Genomic DNA, 19,341 nt, shown 5'->3' on the forward strand with positions numbered 1-19,341 from the left:
CCATCTGTCTCCCCACCAAAAGCAAATACACAATGACATGTAGAACCTGAATGAGCACTAGTGTTGTATTTTAAGATTTACAAAACAATTCAAATTATCTTTTTTGTAGACATTTAGGAGGGAAGTGAATAATATTATTCTTATTTAACTCTGTCCTTGCTCTTGGATGGCCTGAAGTAAATGAGGTATGTAATGTTACAGAATAGCACTCACAGGTTTAAAAACCAGGAACAAGCAATATGATTATCTCATTCCACAGGCATTTCAAACCCAGTTGCCTCATGGATGTGACCCCCATATCACTCATGCATAACTCAGTTTTTGCATATATGACACTCTGTTCTTGCTGTCATCACTTTGTTGTCTGCTTTTCCCAGTGGGCTTCTGGGTGGGTGGGCCTGTCCTTTATTTGTTTATATCTAAATCACCTCAACTAGTGATTCTTATGTAGCTTAAGTCATTTTCCCTATCTTGGATTTGATTCTTTTCCTACACTTTGTCCACCTGTAATCTGGCATCCCATGCCAGACATCCTGGGTTCATCCATAATCTCTATCTCTTTTATTGCTTCTCCAATTGATCATCTGTTCTGTTCAACTCCTTTAAATCCCGTCTTCATTATTCCTGCCACAGCATTATTTCATGCCCTAATTCACACTTGCCCAGACTATACTTTTAGCTTCCATCTGGTCACTATATCCAGTCTCGCTCTTCTCCAAGAATTTTTATAAAACACAAATCTGGCTTCTTACTCACCATGCCAGTAGACATTTTATAAACTTGACATGTCCAAACCTAACACTGAGCTTCCCTAACACCAAAACTTTCTCAACCGCATTCTTCTCATCAAGGTGAATGGGTCTTAATTGTTCCCAATCCTAAGGCCCAAAACCTTGGTGTCTTTCTGAACTACTCTCTTTCATGCCCAATATTCAATTAACCATTGGCTTTGCCTTGAAAATATGTGTAGAATCTTACCAGTTCTTCCTGCTTATCAGGTCATCAGCCTATTCAAAGCCATCATCCCTGGATGCCCAGACCTCTGCACGAGTCCCTGACAGTGTATCTGCACCTTTACCTTCTGTACTACCTTGTTGGGTTCTGACCGGGGTGAGTGTATGATGCAGTGAGTGGATTATTTTATATCTTACAGATAAGACTCTTTGACACTAAGAGTTTGACTGTGAGTGATGGAGCAAAAACGTGCCCGTTTCTGATTCTTAAGCTCATATTCTCTTCACCTGTGACAACTGAGCCTTGTCAAGGGGTCCAGGTGACTGGTTTATAGTGACACAAGTGTATAGAGGAGGAACAAGGACTGGAGCTAAACTCATTAGTCTCCCCAGTCAGGTAGTGCATAAGTCTTACATGTGAAACATTAAGGATATGTTTATTTGACTAATAACATTTTAAAATGAAAATACACCTATGAGTTTAGCAAATTGAGCTTTAGTTAATTCTTCTTTTATTGTTCAATTATAGTTGTCCCAATTTTCCCCCCATTGCTCTCCCCTGCCCAGCCCACCCACCCCCGCTCCCTAGGTCAGTCCCCACCAGGTTGTCCATTAACATAGGTCCTTGAGCTTTAGTTAATTCTGTAGGGAAATGTGAAAACTTTCTTGAGAGCTGAAGTCAGGTCAATTCCAGGAACTGGAATTATTTTTTAAAAGTATATTCACCACAGGTAGTACATATTAATGATAACTGCAACAATACATAATTGTCATTTTCTGTATACATTTTATGAAATTATCTTCCTTGAGTATACTAATATATGGGCGTTTACTCCAAAAGATTCAAAGTATTCTTTCATACTTACATAAATGTGTCTGTTAAAAATTATCATCAACGTTAAGGAAATGCAAAACCACAGTGAGGTACCACTTACACCCTGAGTTGGCTATCATATATACATACATAAAATAAGGGTTGGTGAGGCCATAGAGAATTTGGAACTCATGCATTGCTGGTTGGGCATTTAAATGGTACAGTCACTATGGAGAACATTATAGTGGTTCCTTAAAAACTTAAATGTGGAATTAATTACAATTCAGCAATTCCACCTCTGGTGAATGCCCAAAGCATGGACTCTGACAGATATTTATACACCCACGTTTACAGCAGCCTTACTCACAATGCCCAAAATGTAGAAATCAACCAAATGCCCATTGACAGATTAATGGATAAACAGAATGTGGCTGTTCAGCCTTATGAAATTCTGATACATGCTATAACATGGATAAACCTAGAAGACATTATGCTAAGTGAAATAAGCCAGACACAAGAGGACGGATTTTGTGTGTTTCCACTAATATGAAGAATCTAAAATGGGTAAATTCATAGAGACAGAAGTAACATAATGATTACCAGGGTGGAAGAGGGAGAAATTTGAACTTACTGTTTAATGGGTACAAAGTTTCTGTGTGGGATGATGAAGAAGTTCCAGAAATGGTTTGGTAGGTCAACTGTTACTTTTTTCATATTGTTACAAATCTTCAAAATTTTTCCTTGTATTTATTGAGAAAGGTGGACCTGTGCAGTTCAAATCCATGTTGTTCAAGAATCAACTGTATTTTGTTGAGAATTTTTGCATTTAAATTTGTGCCAGGTGTTGCTCTGTAGTTTTCATTTTTCTGTACTTGTATTTTCTTTCTCTGATTCTGGTATCATAAACAGTTGAAAATTGTTCCTTCTTCTCTTTTCTAGAAAAGATTGTGAAAATTAGTGATGATGCTTGTGTGAGTATTTGGTAGAATTCTCCAGTAAAACCATCTGGATGTGGAGATTCCTTTTTCAGTAGTTTTAAATTATAAATTTATTTGATAATTATAAAAATATTTAAAGTATCACAGCTCGGTTGAGTTTTGTTAGTTTGTGGTTTTTGAAGGATTTGTCCTTTTTTTTAAATGTAGTATTTTTGAGCTTGAAGTTTTTTTGTAATGTTCCTTTATTATTTTGACAATTGCAGGATCTATGGTGATATCATTTATTTCATTCCTGAAATTGGTGATATGTATATTTTGTTTTTATTTTTGTCACTCTTGTTAGAGTTTTATTAATCTTGTTGGCTCTTTTCCCCAAAGAGTCAGCTTTCTGTTTCACTGGTTCTCTCTATTGCCATTTTGGGTTTATTTTGCTTATCCTTTTGTAGTTTCTTGTAGCAAGAACTTAAATTATTGATTTGAGACTTCCTTATTTCTTGTGCTACAGATTTCTCTTCCAATTTAGCTACAACTGACATATCTTGAGTGTATTTTCCCTTCAGCCTTTGTGTTTTTAAATAATTTTTATTGGAGCTTCTCTTTGGCCAATGGGTTATTTAGAATTCTGCAGTTAAACATTTATATATTTAGAAAAAATTTTGTTAGCTTTTTGGTACCCTGTGGGGAGGCTCTGCCCACAGGGTCCCCCCCATACACCATGGCCACTGTGGATGAGAATAAGACATGATCTGCTTGAGGAGGAAAGGTGGCCAAACTCTCAAAGAGGAAGGGCCAGGAGCCTGTTCCTCATTGGCTCCTTTTACTGGGTTTAATTTGCATAAGAATACAGGGTGTATATGTAAAGTTCATTAATCATTGTCAGGCAGTAATGATCAAACAATAGATAACATTCAAAGAACTCTGAGGCCTTATTTTGAGTCAGGGTCAGATAGCTAAAGGACCATAAACCTTTGAGGAACAAACTCATTTCATGCTTGGACCCTTATCAGAAAATTGAGGGTATTAGCAAAGTAGATTTCACAGGATTTTATGTATTTTTTTATTAGGCCTGGTTATGCCAGGGAACCTGCCCTTTCCAGCACAGGGCTGCACTGCCCTCTGTCATTTTTTCAGGCTTAAGTCAGGCAGGAGAAGTAAAGCAGTCAAGAGATTAGGAGACTTCTGGCAGACAGAATGAGGACTCATACTATGTCAAAGCCAAGGGGTGAGGGTCCATCACCCCCTTTTTCCATAGTCCCCCAAGTCCTTCCCTGAGGGCCCTTCATGACTGTGTCTGTCTTAGGTTGTCCCTCCCTTGAGGAATCTTACCTGTTATTGACTAACCAGTCATCCACCCAGGGCCAAGCAGGGTGAAGTAAAAGGGGCAGAGGCAGCACCCCTACAAGGAAGATAAACTTTTTCTCCTTAATGGTTTATGGTCCCAAGGTCTTTTTACTTAGCCTTCGCCATAGGGGATTATAGTTTCTGAAACCAGGCAGAGTGGTTCCCAACAATACCCATTTCCAGTCTTGAGTCTATTATGGGCAGAGAACACATACTGTATGATTTTGATACTTTTAATTTTGCTGAGGTTTGTTTTATGGCCCAGGACCTGGCACATCTTGGAGATGGTTCAGCAGGTATTTAGGGGAAAAGTCCTCTATTGTTGTTGGGCATAGTACTCTGCATGTGTCAGTTAGATTATGTCAGTTTATTGTGTTATTCAGATCCTCTACATCTTTATGGATTTTCCATCTAGCAGTTCTATCAGTTTTTAAATGTGCCGTGTTGAAGTCTCAACTAGAATTGTCAGTTTTTCTATTTCACCTTGCATCTCTGTCAGTTTTTGTTTATGTATTTTGAAGCTCCATTTGAGCACACATATTTAGGATTTGAAATGTTATTCCTTTCTAGCAGATTGATCTTTATATCATTATGTTGTGCCCTGATTTTCTCCAGTAATTTTTCTTGTTCTGAAGACTACTTTATCTAAAATCACATAGCCATGCCTATTTCTTTAAATAATGTTTCGATGTGGGTTTTTTGTTGAATTTGAAGTGAGTTTTTTTGTAAACAACATATAATCAAATCTTATTTTCATTTACATTGCCAATTTCCATCTTTTAATCAATGCGATTAGGTGATTTATATTTAAGGTAATTATTGAATGTTGGTATACACATTTCCCATTTCATTATTTGGTTTTTTGTTCCTTCTGGTTCTTTGTTCTCTTGTTTCTTTTTTCTTCCCTTTCTGTGGGTTACTTGAACAGGTTTTATGAATCTGTCTTGATTTATTTATAATTTTATTGTGATAAAATTTGTATAACATAATTTACCACTTTAACCATTTTTAAGTGTACTGTCACACACATGCCACTTAACTGCAGAGATGTGTTCTAAGAAATGCATCATTAGGTGATTCCATGCTTGTATGAACATCCTAGAGGGAACTTGCAGATACCTGGATGGTACAGCCTACTACACACCTAGGCTGTATGGTATAGCCCATGCTTCTAGGCTACAGGCCTGTACAGTATGTTAGTGCACAAAGCAACACAAGATTAAATCAAGCACAAGAGAAAATGATGCAGTCAAAAAGTAAACATGAAATGTATGAGCCTGCAGTCATGGTAACACAGCATCTAGTTTTACAGCAAACTGTTTTTGATAAGTAGAAAGAGTACACTCTAAAATAATAATAAAAGGTATAATAAATCCATAAACCAGTAACATGGTCATTTTTATCATTATTAAATATTATATATTTGATAATAATTATATTTCCTGTATACCCTTATACAACTGGCAGTGCAGTAGATTTTTGTTTCTTGTTTCTTTTTAATTAAAATGTAGTTGACACATAGTAGGTTTGTTTACACCAGTATCACCATAAACACATGACTAATGCATTATGCCACAACCTAACCATTGCTACCTAACCTCACTAGGTATCCTCAGCTCCATTATATGTAATCCTATGGAACTATAATCCTATATTTGGTCCACCACTGATGAAATGCTTCATGGCACATATCTGTATACAGTTCAGTGGCAGTAGATACATTCACATTGTTGTATCACTATCATCACTGTCATCTCCAGAATTTTTTCATCCTCTCAAAGGAAAACTCAATTTCCATTAAACATGAACTCCCCATTTTCCTTTCCCTTAGGTACTGATAACCTCTGTTTTTCTCTATAGTTTGCTTATACTAGGAACCTTATATAAATGAAATCATGCAATATTTGTCACTTTATGTTTGACTTATTTTACTTAACATGTCATCAAGGCTTCTCCATGTTATAGCATACATCAGGATTTTATAAGACTGAATAACATTTAATATTTTGTATGCCACATTCTGTTTATTAATCTGGCAATGGACACTTGGATTATTCCAACCTTTTGGCTAATGTGAGTAGGGCTGCTGTGAGCATAGGTGTGCAAATATCTGTTAAAGTTCCTGCTTTCAATTCTTTTGGTTATGTACGAGAAGTGAAATTGCTGTATTATGTGGTAATTATACATTTAGTTTTTTGAGAACCACCACACTGTTTTCCATAGCAGCTATGCCACTTTTAATTTATTGTATTTTAATAGTTTATCTCTAGCTTTGCGAAATAATTGATGTGTAATATTTTGTGAATTTAAGGTGTGCAGTGTATTGGCTTGATACTTAAGTATTGCAAAATGTTTACTACCATAGCCTTAGCTAACAACTCCACCATGTCACATAATTACCATTTCTTTTTGTGGTGAGAACACTGAAGATCTACTCTCTCTTGGCAACTTGCGAGTATATGATGCAGTATTATTAATTATAATAACCATGCTGCATATTATATCCCCAGAAATTATTCATATTCCATTGATATTATTCAGCCATGAGAAATGAGGTAATTCTGCCATTTGTTACAAAATGGTGGAACCTTGAGGTCATTATCAGAAGTGAAATAGTCAAGCAGAAAAAGACAAATACTGTATGATCTCACTTATTATGTGTAATCTAAAAAGCTGAACTCATAGGTACAGAGGTACAAAAAGCCAAAATCACAGATGCAGGTGTATATATATATATATATATATATATATATATACACACACATATATACATACATATGCATATTTATATATGTGTTTATGTATATGTATATATGTGAGTATATATAACATCCTTATACATTCATCCATTCATGGACACTTAGGTTGCTTTCATACCTTGTGTATTGTAAATACTGCTGCAGTGAACAAGGGCATGCAGATCTCTATTTGCGAGCCTTTTTTCATTTCCTGGGAATATATAGCCACAAGTGGAATTGCTGGATCATTACATAAATTTTATTTTTTTAATTTTTTAACTTTTTTAACTTTAATTGTTGACACTATTAAAGATATCCCCCTTTTCCACTGCATTGCCCATCTCCACCCAGCTCCTGCCCCCACTTCCCTCTGGCCATCACCACACTGTTGTCTGTGTCCATGGGTTATGGATATGTGATCTTTGGCTAATCTCTTCACCTTCTTTCATCCAGTCCCTCCCTCCCACTTCCCTCTGACAGCTGTCAGCCTGTTGCATGTATCCATGACTCTATTTCTATTTTGTTTGTCAGTTTATTTTGTTCATTCAATTCCACATATAAGTGAGATCATATGATACCTGTACTTCTCTGACTAGCTTATTTCACTTAGCATAATAATCTCCAGGTCCATCCATGCTGTTGCAAAAGGTGAGAGTTCCTACTTTATATGGCAGCATAGCATTCCACTGTATAAATGTACTACAGCTTTTTATCTCCTCATCTACTGATAGACACTTGGACTGTTTCCAGATCTTGGCTATTGTGAGTAATGCTGCTATAAACATAGAGGTGTTTATATTCTTTCAAATTGGTGTTTCAGGATTCTTAGGATATATTCCCAGAAGTGGGATTGCTGGGTCATAATACAGTTCCATTATTAATTTTTTGAGAAAACTCCATACTATTTTCCACAGTGACTATACCAGTCTGCATTTCCATCAACAGTGCACTAAGGTTCCCTTTTCTCCACATCCTCACCAGCACTTGTTGTTTGTTGATATTTTTTAATCCTAAACCAAGGTTACGAGGATATGTTCATTGATTTGAGAGAAGGAGGGAGAGAGAGAGAGAAAAAAACATCAATCTGAGACAGAAACATCAATCAGTTTCCTCTAGTACATGCCCTGACCAGGAATCAAACCTACTGCTTAGGTTTGTACCCTGACCAGGGATCAGAAGCACAATCTTTTGGTATGTGGGACAACACTCCAACCAACTGAGCCACCAGACCAGCGCTGTTGATTTATTGATGGTAGCCATTCTGGCAGGTGTGAGATGATATCTCATTGTAGTTTTAATGTGCATTTCTCTGATGATTAGTGACACTGAGCATTTTTTCATCTATCAGCCATCTGTATATCCTCATTGGAGAAGTATATTTTTAAGACCTTTGCCCTATTTTTTTAATTGTATTGTCTTCCTGGTGTCCAGTTGTATAGATTCTTCATATATTTTGGAGATTAACCCCTAATCAGATGTACCATTGACAAATATGTTCTTTAAATTTGTATGTTTAATTTTTGAAGAGCCTTCATACTGTTTCCATAGTGGCTGCACTAGTTTTCTTTCCACCAAGAGTATACAAGGGTTTCCTTTTCCCCATATCCTCACCAACAGTTATCTCTTATCTTTTGGTGATTTCCATTCTAACAAGTGTGAGGCAATATCACTTTGTGGTTTTGATTTGCATTTCTCTAATGATTAGTGATGTTGATTATCTTTTTATGTGCTAATAGGCCATTTATATGAGATCTGTCCAGAAGATATCCAGCATGTAGTATGAAAAATAGAGACATTTAAGATACGTGAAACATTGTACATTGGACAATGACACCTCACTCCACTTCAAAATAGGCACCTTGGGACCTCATACAGTTCTCTCAATCTGCATCAGCTGCCCCCTTATATTTTCCTGAATCTTAACAATGGTCTGAAATCTCTTCCCTTTCAAAGCTAATCTTTTCCCTTCAGTTTGGGAAAAGCCAGAAGTCACAGGATGCCAAATTTGGGTTATAGTGGGGCTGACTCACCTCGGTGATTTGAAGTTTCACCAAAACACTCTGCAGGAGACATGATGTATGAGTGGGCACATTGTTGTGATGAAGCTGCCAATCACCAGTTGCCCGTAGTTGTGACCTTTAGAATCATCCAAATGGTTTCCACAGAGGAATGTTCAAACAAAATTTGATGCAGACTCTATTTGCTCAGTCATTTTAAATTGGGACTGCCACACAGTACATGTGCTCACTGAACAGCGTCTACCACGCCACTGACTACTACAAAGAAGTTGTCATTTTTATTTATGCATATTTCAGTCCACTGTCCTTGGCTGCCAGGTAACATCAATGTCATGCAAACCATTCTTGTTATATTAACAATGGCTGGACTTTTTTCAGACCTCATCTGCTTTCAAGACCTTTACCCATTTTTTAATTGGGTTATCTGTTTTTGTCATTGTTGAATTGTAGGCATTCCTTCCATGTTCTAGATATTAATCCCTTATCAGATACATGATTTGAAATATTTTCTCAGTGTATTTTCTGAATGTAAATTCTTGTACATCTCTCAAAAGCAGTGAATGAGGACTTCACAATAGATGAAAATACAATTCTGAATAGTGGGTATATGTGAAGATGTATCTTCAGTGGCTCAGCATTTACATGGTTATGAATTTCTAACAATAACTTAGATTTGGCTTCTCATGTCTTTGTAGTGCTGGATGTTAGTTAAGGTGTTTCAGTGTTGTCATCAGCGGCCGGGCCTTCAGGGGATATGATACCAACAGTTGTTACCTGACACACTTATTAGATGGATGAGTAGGCTGAAAAATTTACTGTCTTGGAAGACATTAAAGCATAATTTGCGATCAGTTCAAAATATAACATTTTTTAAAACCATGGTTATTGCAGATAATGGTGTACTTTGACATTGCAAAATATTGTAATTAAAGAATAGGCTTATTATAGTACTTTAAACTGCTCTGTTTTTGTTTTCCATTATGAAATAGCTTAAGGGCGGCTGTCTCTATTCAGACTAAAAGCAAATGCAGCCAGCCCTTGTGACCAAGAGCTCAATTCTGTCCCTTTATTATAATAATTATTGGCCAGAGGAAGAGATTATGTATTGATTTAAAGGTAAACTTATATTTTATTTTTGTTATTCCTCTGCTCCTGGACAAGTTGATACAAAATAACATATGCATAATTTGGGGCCAATAGGGAAATAATTGGGACAACTATAATAGCATAATCAATAAAATATATTAAAAATGAATAAGTATTTTAAATAACTAAATTTCAGAACATTTAACTGGGACTTTGGGATTTCTGATCATTCACTAATTATAGCTGTGATTCTCAGCAGCTAGAGAGAATGATTTTTAATTGTCATGGAGTAAAAGATATTTTTTAAATGCTGTGGAATTTGCTTAAAGAAGTTTAATTTGAGGGAAACATATTCTTCTGTAATCTATGTCACTCATACTTATGTTTAAGCTCATTGAGAGCAGGGAGCTTACCTCTTCTGATTGATACCACAAAACCGACACCACCCCTACATATGTGTAATAACTGGGCTTTGATTATATGTGCAAAAGAATAAGTATAATAATTAGCCCCTCTGTCTATGAGATATTATAGCTTTGAATCATACATATTTCAAGCCAGTACTACTTCACCACTTTTTTTCAGTGATTAAATTCAAATTAAATTCATATAACATTTTATCATTTAAAAGTTCAGAACATTTTACCATTACAATACCACGTGGGAAAGCTCCATGAAGGCAGGAATTTATTTACTACTCTAACCCAAGCCCCTAAAAGAGTGTCTGGTACATAGTAGCCACTTGGTATTTGTTGAATATACCAGTACAATTTTAAGACACTGTGCACAAAATAGCCAGTATAGGCTGTCTTTGCTGTATGGAATGAAGACTCCAGATTTAGTATAAAGATATCTTTTTTGAAATATATTTTATTGATTATGCTATTACAATTATCCCATTATTTTCTCCCTTTTACTCCCCTCCACTCTGTACCCCCATTCCCACCTGCATTCCCCCACCATAGTTCGTGTCCATGGGTCATACACATAAGTTCTTTGGCTTCTCCATTTCCCATACTATTCTTAACCTCCCCCTGTCTGCCCTGTACCTACCATTTATGCTTATTCACTGTACCTTTTCCTCCATTTTTTCCCCACTGATAACCCTCCATGTGATCTCCATTTCTGTGATTCTGTTTCTGTTCTAGTTGTTTTAGTTTGTTTTTACTTTTTTTTTAGGCTCAGTTGTTGATAGTTGTGAGTTTGTTGTCATTTTACTGTTCACAATTTTGATCATCTTCTTTTTCTTAGATAATTCTCTTTAACATTTTATATAATAAGGGCTTGGTGATGCTGAACTCCTTTAACTTGACCTTATCTGGGAAGAACTTTATCTGCCCTCCCATTCTAAATGATAGCTTTACTGGAGAAAGTAATCTTGGATGTAGGTCCTTGCCTTTCATGACTTGGAATACTTCTTTCAAGCCCTACTTTCCTGCAAGATCTCTTTTGAGAAATCAGCTGACAATCTAATGGGAACTCCTTTGTAGGTAACTGTCTCCTATTCTCTTACTGCTTTTAAGATTCTCTCCTTATCTTTAATGTTGGCTAATGTAATGATGATGTGCTTTGGTGTGTGCCTCCTTGGTTCCAACTTCTTTGGGACTCTGAGCTTCTTGGACTTCGTGGAAGTATATTTCCTTTGCCAGATTGGGGAAGTTCTCCTTCATTAATTTTTCAAAAAAAAGTTTTCAATTTCTTGCTCTTCCTCTTCTCCTTCAGGCACCCCTATGATTTGGATGTTGGAACATTTAATGTTGTCCCAGAGGTTCCCAAGCTTCTTATTTTTTTTTTACTTCTTATTTCTTCAGTCTGTTCTGGCTGAATGTTTCTTTCTTCCTTCTGCTCGAAACCATTGATCTGAATCCTGGTTTCCTTCTCTTCACTGTTGGTTCCTTGTACATTTTCCTTTATTTCACTTTGCATAGCCTTCACTTTTTCCTCTATTTTGCGATCATACTCAACCATTTCTGTGAGCATCCTGATTATCAGTGTTATGAACTCTGCATCTGATAGGTTGGCTATTTATTCATTGCTTACTTCTATTTTTGGAGCTTTCATCTGTTATTTCATTTTGGGCCATATTTTTTTTTTGTCTCAGCTCACCTGTTAAGTAGTAAGGGGCAGAGCCTTAGGTATTTACCAGGACAGGGCAACCCATGTCACTGTGTTGTGGTGCTGTATGTAGGGGAAGGGTCAGAGAAGGAATAGTGCTGCTTGCTTGGCTCTCGCCCTACTTTCACTTCCCTGCTCTTCCAAACAAGCAAATTGGGCCCTTCTGGTGCTGATTCCTGGGAGGATAGGTTTGTGTACATTCTAGGACCCTGTGGGTCTCTCCAACAAACTCCTCTGTGAGGCTGGGAGTTTCTCCTGCTGCCTCAACACCCACAGGTTTTTTCACTCAGAGGTTTTGAGGCTTTATTTCCCTGCACTGGAACCCTAGGAAGTCTGTCTCACTCCCCAGTTGTTCTCCCAGTTTATCCACATGCAAATGTGGGACTGCCTTGTTCTCCAGCTGCTGCCTTGTTGAGAGTCTTCTCTGCCCCGGCTGCCCATCTCCACCCCTCCTACCAGTCTGGATGAATGGTTCTTCAACTCCTTGGTTGTCAAACTCCCATATAGTTCGATTTTCTGGCCGTTTTGGTTATTTTTTGTTTTTAAATTTGTTGTTGTCCTTCTTTTGGTTGTGCGAAGAGGCAAAGTGTATCTATCTACACCTCTGTCTTGGCCAGAACTCATTTTTAACTTCTTAGTATGTGTACATTCTACCAATTTTCCTTCCCATTGGCTTACTGATGAGTAAGGAAGGGTTGAATAAAAAGAACTATGGGTTGCCCTTTTTTTCTTTGACATCATTTCAGCATAAAGTGTTAATACAGGTGAGAAAAATCAAGAAATAAAAGATATGATAGGTGTAGGAGCAGAAAAATTTTCCTTCTTACCTTCTAAATTCTTTGGCTGGTCTAATAATTAATTTCACATAAGATAAATTAACAGAAGAAAAACAAACTTAACTTATTTTTCTTTTGTATGGTAGTCCCATAAAAAATACAAGACTGAAAAGTGACCAAAACTGGAAGCATTTATACCTTTTAGAGAGGAAATAATCAATTTGTGACAAATTAAGACAAAGGGGTTGGAGTTCAGGGTTGTAAATTGGCAAAGGAGTACTAAATTTCCTTATACATCCTTTTTGGCCATGAATTTCCTATCTTTGGTGATAAGGATGACTTATCCTCATACAGGGAGGAAACCTTTCACATGAGAAATTAATCTTCTGCTTTCAGAGAGACTAAGGAAGGTCAGAGTGTCCTTGCACAAGCTGTTTCTCAAGTACTTTTCATTTAAAATAACCAATATACCCAAGTGGAATATTTTGAAGTGGCATATTCTGCTCCCCTTTAGTCATCTATGTTTCTTAACACTATTACCTTCTTGTGAAGTTCAGAGCAAATTCTGGTTCCAGCAGACAACATGGCTTCTTAAGACTGCAGCCTCCCCACTTACTTAGTTATGGACATAAATACTTAACCTCACACAATGAGTTTCACTGAACTCCCAGGAACCCTAGGTCTGCCCAAATTCACTATCATATACACTATAGGCCAGTGAGGCAGCAAGGATGGCTGGGGACATGAATGATGTGTAGATAACCCCTGCTCACCACAAACTCTACTCTCTCATTGGACTCAGCCATAAAACACTAGTTCACATTTAAAGTATTAAAGCATAGAGCCATTCTGAGAATGCAGCTTTGTGCAGCTGCCCAGGTTGCACACCCATGTATCCACCCCTGCCTTGGTTCACCGGCCAGCACTCAATCCACTGAGCCACACTAGCCAGGGCTCAATAAACTCATTTTAAAAATATAATTGTAGGCTTCTTCCCAGAAATCCAGAGCTCCTCAACTGAGCCTTCCAGCAAATGTGATTCCTCCACTACATATTCAGACCTATGGTTTGAACAATCATCTTTCCCATTTTCTGCATCTTCTTCTTCCCAAACTACTATTAATTATTGCAGAAAATCCACAGAGATTTGGGAGAGGTTGAATGACTTTTTAGATTCATTGAATTTAATTCTGTTTTATTTTTACTTTAGATCCTTTAGCTTGTACACAAACCAAATTTACCTTGATACCTGAAAGTTCTATTTTATGATTTATTGAATACTATCATTAATTTTGCTATATTTGCTACCATAATTTTGCTATATTTTTAAAAGAACTGCAAAAAAATATAAAGTATGATTTTTATTATGTCTTGCAGAAAATTTATTTTTTCACAGAAAGACTCAATCTTATAATATAGTCAATAGAGAAATAAATATTTGAAGCAGGAAACAAAAGGGAATGAAAATATGTTGAGTTCTTATTATGTACCAGGTACTATGCTTACATTAATATTTCATTTAACCCCTACATAACCATCTCTGGTAGGAGAAAATAGGAGTATTACCAGCCAGAAAGTCTTCTGGAAGCTTCTATTGCAAACTCCAGCCCAGACTTCCCTCCCACATTCCAGCATTGTATAACCATCCACCTGTAGGAAAAGCCCACTTGGCAGTGTCATCTCAAAATCGATATGGCCAAACTAAACTCATTCTGTCTCCCAAAGCTTCCTTTAGCCATAGCCTTTTTTGCCTCAAGTGATGGTGGTGCCCTCTATCAGTTGCTTAGGCTAGAAACCTTGGAATCATCTTACCTTTCTCTTTTCTAATCCTCTCCACCCAATCCATTAGAAGATCCTTTTGACTCTTGCTTCAGAATAACGCCCAGCATGGATCTGACCACCCCTTACTAGCTCTACCTTAGTCTGAGACATTTTCTCTCTCCAAGAAGTTGAGCTTTCCACCTGCCTATACCTTGACCTCCCCTAATGTCTATTCAGGCAGCCAGGATGAGCCTGTTGTCACATAAGCCATGTTGATTCTGAGCTCAAACTCTTTCAATGGTCCCATTTTACTCCTAGGATAAAAGCTAAAAAGCTTTGAGCATCCTTTGATGACTCAGGCACCTGCCCACAGTGCCCCAGGCATTATGAATGAAATGAGATAAAGTCACACAAACTACCAAGTCCTTTGGAGGAAAAGGGATGGTGCTACCACTCTCTCAAGGGGAGAGTGCCCTGACCCTTGCCTTGACAAGCTTTTATTGGATTTAATTTGCATAGGAATACAGGGTGTATAGGTAAAGCTCATCAACCATTGTCAGGCAGAAATGATTAAACAATAGATAACATTCAAAGATCTCCAAGGGCCTATTTTGAGTCAGGGTCAGATAGCTAAAGGGCCATAAAACTTCAGGAAACAAACACACTTCCTGCTTAGTCCCTTATCATTTAAATTGAGGGTATTAGCAAAGTAGGTTTCACAGGATTTTGTGCATTTTTTCTTAGGCCTGATCACCCTAGGGAACCTGCCCTTTCCAGCACAGGGTGGCACCTACCCCCAGCACTGTTTCAGGCTTAAGTCATTGTTTCAGGCTTAAGTCAGGCAGGGGAAGAAAGGAAGCCAAGAGATTAGGAGACTTCTTGCAGACAGAATGAGGACTCAGGCTATGTCAAAGCCAAGGGGCAAGGGCCCATCACCTTCTTTTTCTGTAGTCCCCCCCAAGTCCTTCCCTGGGGGTGCCCATGATCATGCCTATCTTAGACTATCCCTCCCTTGAGGAATCTTACCCATCATTGGTTAACTGATCAAGCATTGGGGTCCAGGAAGAGTGAAGTAAAAGGAGCAGAGGCAGCGACCCTGCCAGTAAGACAAGCTTTGTCTCTTTAGTGGCTTATGGTCCAAAGGTCACCCACTCAGCCTTAGCCATGGGGGGTTACAGCTTCTGAAACCAGGCAGGGCAGCTCCCAACACCTTGATCCATCCCTTAATCCACCTCCCCACAGCACCCTCTACTGTCCCGCCATTTTTCTTCTAATCCCTTTTTTTTTACTCTATTCCTACTAATTTATTTGCAATTCTGAGAACAACTGGGTAGAGTCCCAAATTAAGGCCTGAACCTAGGTGGTTCCCTGTGCCTATAATGCATTTCTTTTTTACATGACTCTCACATATTTCAATTTTTTGGTCACATCTCACTTTCTTAGTGAGGAGTGAGGTTCCCTTATACCATATCTTTCTACCCATGAATTTCTGATCCATCTTAACATGGTCTGTTTTTCTTACAACTATAGCATGGCTTACCTTCTAAAATACTCTGTACTTTATTCTGTCACTATGTTTGTTGTTTGTTTTCTGTTTTTACTTATCTTCACCAAAATGAAATGTTCACTGACTATTCCAAGTACCTAGCATACGCTTAGCATATCATAGATGCTCAGTATTTGTGGAATGGTAGAATGCATGAATGAATGAACGAATGAATGCTTTTCTTTATTCCTCATACTAACCTCTTCCAGGTTGGTTTCATTGCCTTCATTTACAAATAAGGAAATTGAAACTCAAAGAAGTTAGCTGCATAATTTCACAAGTCAGAAGTCTTGTCAGAGGCAGAGCTGAGATTAAGCAACCTCTCTGACCTGGGACTTTTCTACTTTATTGTACTAAATATGTACAGTATAAAATATAGGTATTCCTTAAAATGCAGTACCTTTATACTTTCTACTCCTTTTTCTTCATACTCTCAGCCAAGACTTTTAAATAAACCTCTTAAAATACTGTGACTAAAGTGACTGGCTTATAAACTAACTCACATAAAATGAATAATATAAGGTGTATCAGTCGGGACTCTGGATGAAAAGTTATAGAAACAAACCAAATTGAGCTAGCTTAAGCCAAAAATTAACATAATAATAAATAATTTATGAAGTTTAAGTAGAATCTGTCATAAGGATATATGAGCTCATGGAAACCATGGGAAAAAATAAAGAAGTGAAAGCAGAAATCAGATAAGTTTAGAGAGTTCTTACTCCATCATCTTCATGTGTCTCTTTCACTCTTTTTTCCCACAGTTCCTCAGCATTTACTCCCTCTGCCTATAAGGAACCAGGGCACCAAGCTCCAGCCATTATTCTTTCACCTAAATGAGACTGCACTCTCCTGTTACCTCTCCTGGTTTAATCAAGAATGATCAGGGATGAGGACTGAATGACAAACAAATGATAGAGGACACATTTGAAGGTTGGGGAATGTGGAATGCTGGGGGGATGCTAGAGAAAGTGGCTGTGCAGATACCCTCAAAGTAACTGACTCTAGAAGAACCCAGTGGAATGGTAGAGAAAACACTGTTAAATCAGGTAGCCTAAGGTCAAATTTCAAATATCTGGGCTTATGTTTTCCAGGGTAGGGGGGTTGTATTACTTTTTTACTTTTTTTTTGTTCTTAGTCTCCACACATTTAGGGACTAAATGATGGTTACTTGGTGACAGGAAAAAAGCAGGAAGGAAAAATAAAAGGGGGGTTCTCCCAGTAAGGAAAATGAAAAAAATACCAGTAAATAAGATTTCAGCCTTCTAATCTCAGTTCTGCCATCAAGGAACAAATACCTTGGGCAAGTTGATTCCCTGATCTCAGTTTCTTCATCTGTATAATGAGGAGATTAGGCAAGAATCCATAAGTTTCCTAACCTGCTTGATCCAGGGAATGAACTAGGGAGCATTTTCAACATGCAGATTGCCCTGACTCTACCCATGAACATTCTCATTTAATAGCTCTTGTATGAAATTCTATAATTCATATTTCAGTAGCCTTCCTGGCAATTGTGGTTATCAATATATCTGGAAACCACTAGCTAGATGACATTTAAGACACCAGCCAGTGTTTAAAATAGTACTTTACATAACTATTATCTAACAGGAAATACTCCAATTGTAATGAAATTGATTTCTTATTGTATATCTGGGAGCTGGGATTCTTTTCCAGAACTTGCATGATATTTTCATTTTATTTCTACAGTCAATTAAGAACAATGTCTTAGCACAAAACATATTCTCAATAAATGCTTATGAAGAAATAAATGGTCAGTTCTGTATGTTTTAACAATTATCAATTTTCCATTATCTTGAGTTACTGATTCCTCATATATGTAGGGGGAAATTCCTTTCAGCGTGTATCTGGTTTAGTGGACTATTGAGAATATTTAATGTGATAATTATATTTAAACCATGACTCATAATCATACTTACACTTGATAGCTTTTGATAATGAATCTCATTTTTATCCTTTGTAACCTGGATAAATGAAATATATATGAAAATGTAACATCCCCAGCATGTTTTAAGTGCTATGAAAATACATTCTATTGTTATTATTGTTCTTGTATTTTATCATCCATAGCATTCTAATACTTAGCCTGTCAATTTTGCCAGTCTCAAATATTGCTCAGACAAGTTCTGCAGAAAATTGTATATCCCTGAACTTTTTGAATGTCCAGTATTCTTTTTAAAAACAAATACACTGTTATGAGTGTCTAAAGGGACTGAACTTCAAGGCAGAGATTCTGGGATGTCGTTCTGCCTTTGCGCCTATTAGTGAAGTAAAATTGGGGCAGCACTCACCTTTTCTGGCTTCTAATTCCTCTTCTGTAAGATACTGTTTACATCCATTCAGGCCCTATAATTATTATAAACAATTTAGAGGTTAAAAAATTATTTACACCAATATTCTCAATTCCAAATATCATTATGTCTCTTCTTAATACTTTTTTTCCTCATTCTCTTCTGACACTTTTTTTAATGTGCTGTGTAAGGGCCCACAAGTATATTGCTTAAATAAAAAGAGAAGCAGAACTTCATTCATTCCTACACTTTCAACACCAGGTCATTTTTGTGTGCAACACAAGTCCTTTACTTTGTGACCTTTCAGAAAGGATAATCACAGTTCAGCATAAAGCAAGTGATGTAGTCAGGATATGTACCTCTCCCATAAGTTTGAGCCCTATGAAAAGTCCCATTTTATAACTTTCTTGAGAAGGTGTCATTAATAATTAGAGGTACTGGTTTAGCGTGGGAAGCAGCAAGGCCCTAGTCGTACACTTGGGAAGATTATGCCATGTTTTGTTTTCTTGCGGTGTCAGATGAACTACCCTGGAAAGAACAGTATTTTTACCTCCTTCTTTAGTCACAGTCACTTACTTGCAGTGTTGCTAAAATAAATAACTCGCAGGAAGTAAATAGTCATGTATGTGTAATATACTTTATAAAATCAAGTGATTGATGCTTGCACTTTATTGCTTTTTGAAGAGGATGTAATTGTTAATAGTAGAAAAGTAAATTGTAGAATATCAAAAGTTTTATTACAGTGATATTTTTATGGTTGACTTTATTTTCTGAAAAGCATAAAAATACAAAGTGTTTCCATCATGCAAGAACACAGCCATGTAAATTTTCTGTGAAGCTCTGTCCTTGCACCATTAAGTTTAAGCCTGCCAGAGTGGTTCTTATGAGGTCTTCTTAAGTTTCTTTTTGCCTCAGGCTAGTATGGCATCTCATTGCATTTTGTTGTTTC

General features: G+C 37.1%; 1 protein-coding gene across 5 annotated transcripts in view; it reads left to right on the forward strand.

Annotated features, from left to right (window-relative positions):
• Nucleotides 1-19,341, forward strand: part of DLGAP1 (DLG associated protein 1) — an 861,456-nt gene that overhangs the window by 308,695 nt on the left and 533,420 nt on the right. The window lies entirely within an intron of this gene.

The sequence above is a fragment of the Phyllostomus hastatus genome, unplaced genomic scaffold, assembly GCF_019186645.2.
Source record: "Phyllostomus hastatus isolate PE091 unplaced genomic scaffold, TTU_PhHast_1.1 phas_contig_80, whole genome shotgun sequence".
Lineage (NCBI taxonomy): Eukaryota > Metazoa > Chordata > Mammalia > Chiroptera > Phyllostomidae > Phyllostomus > Phyllostomus hastatus.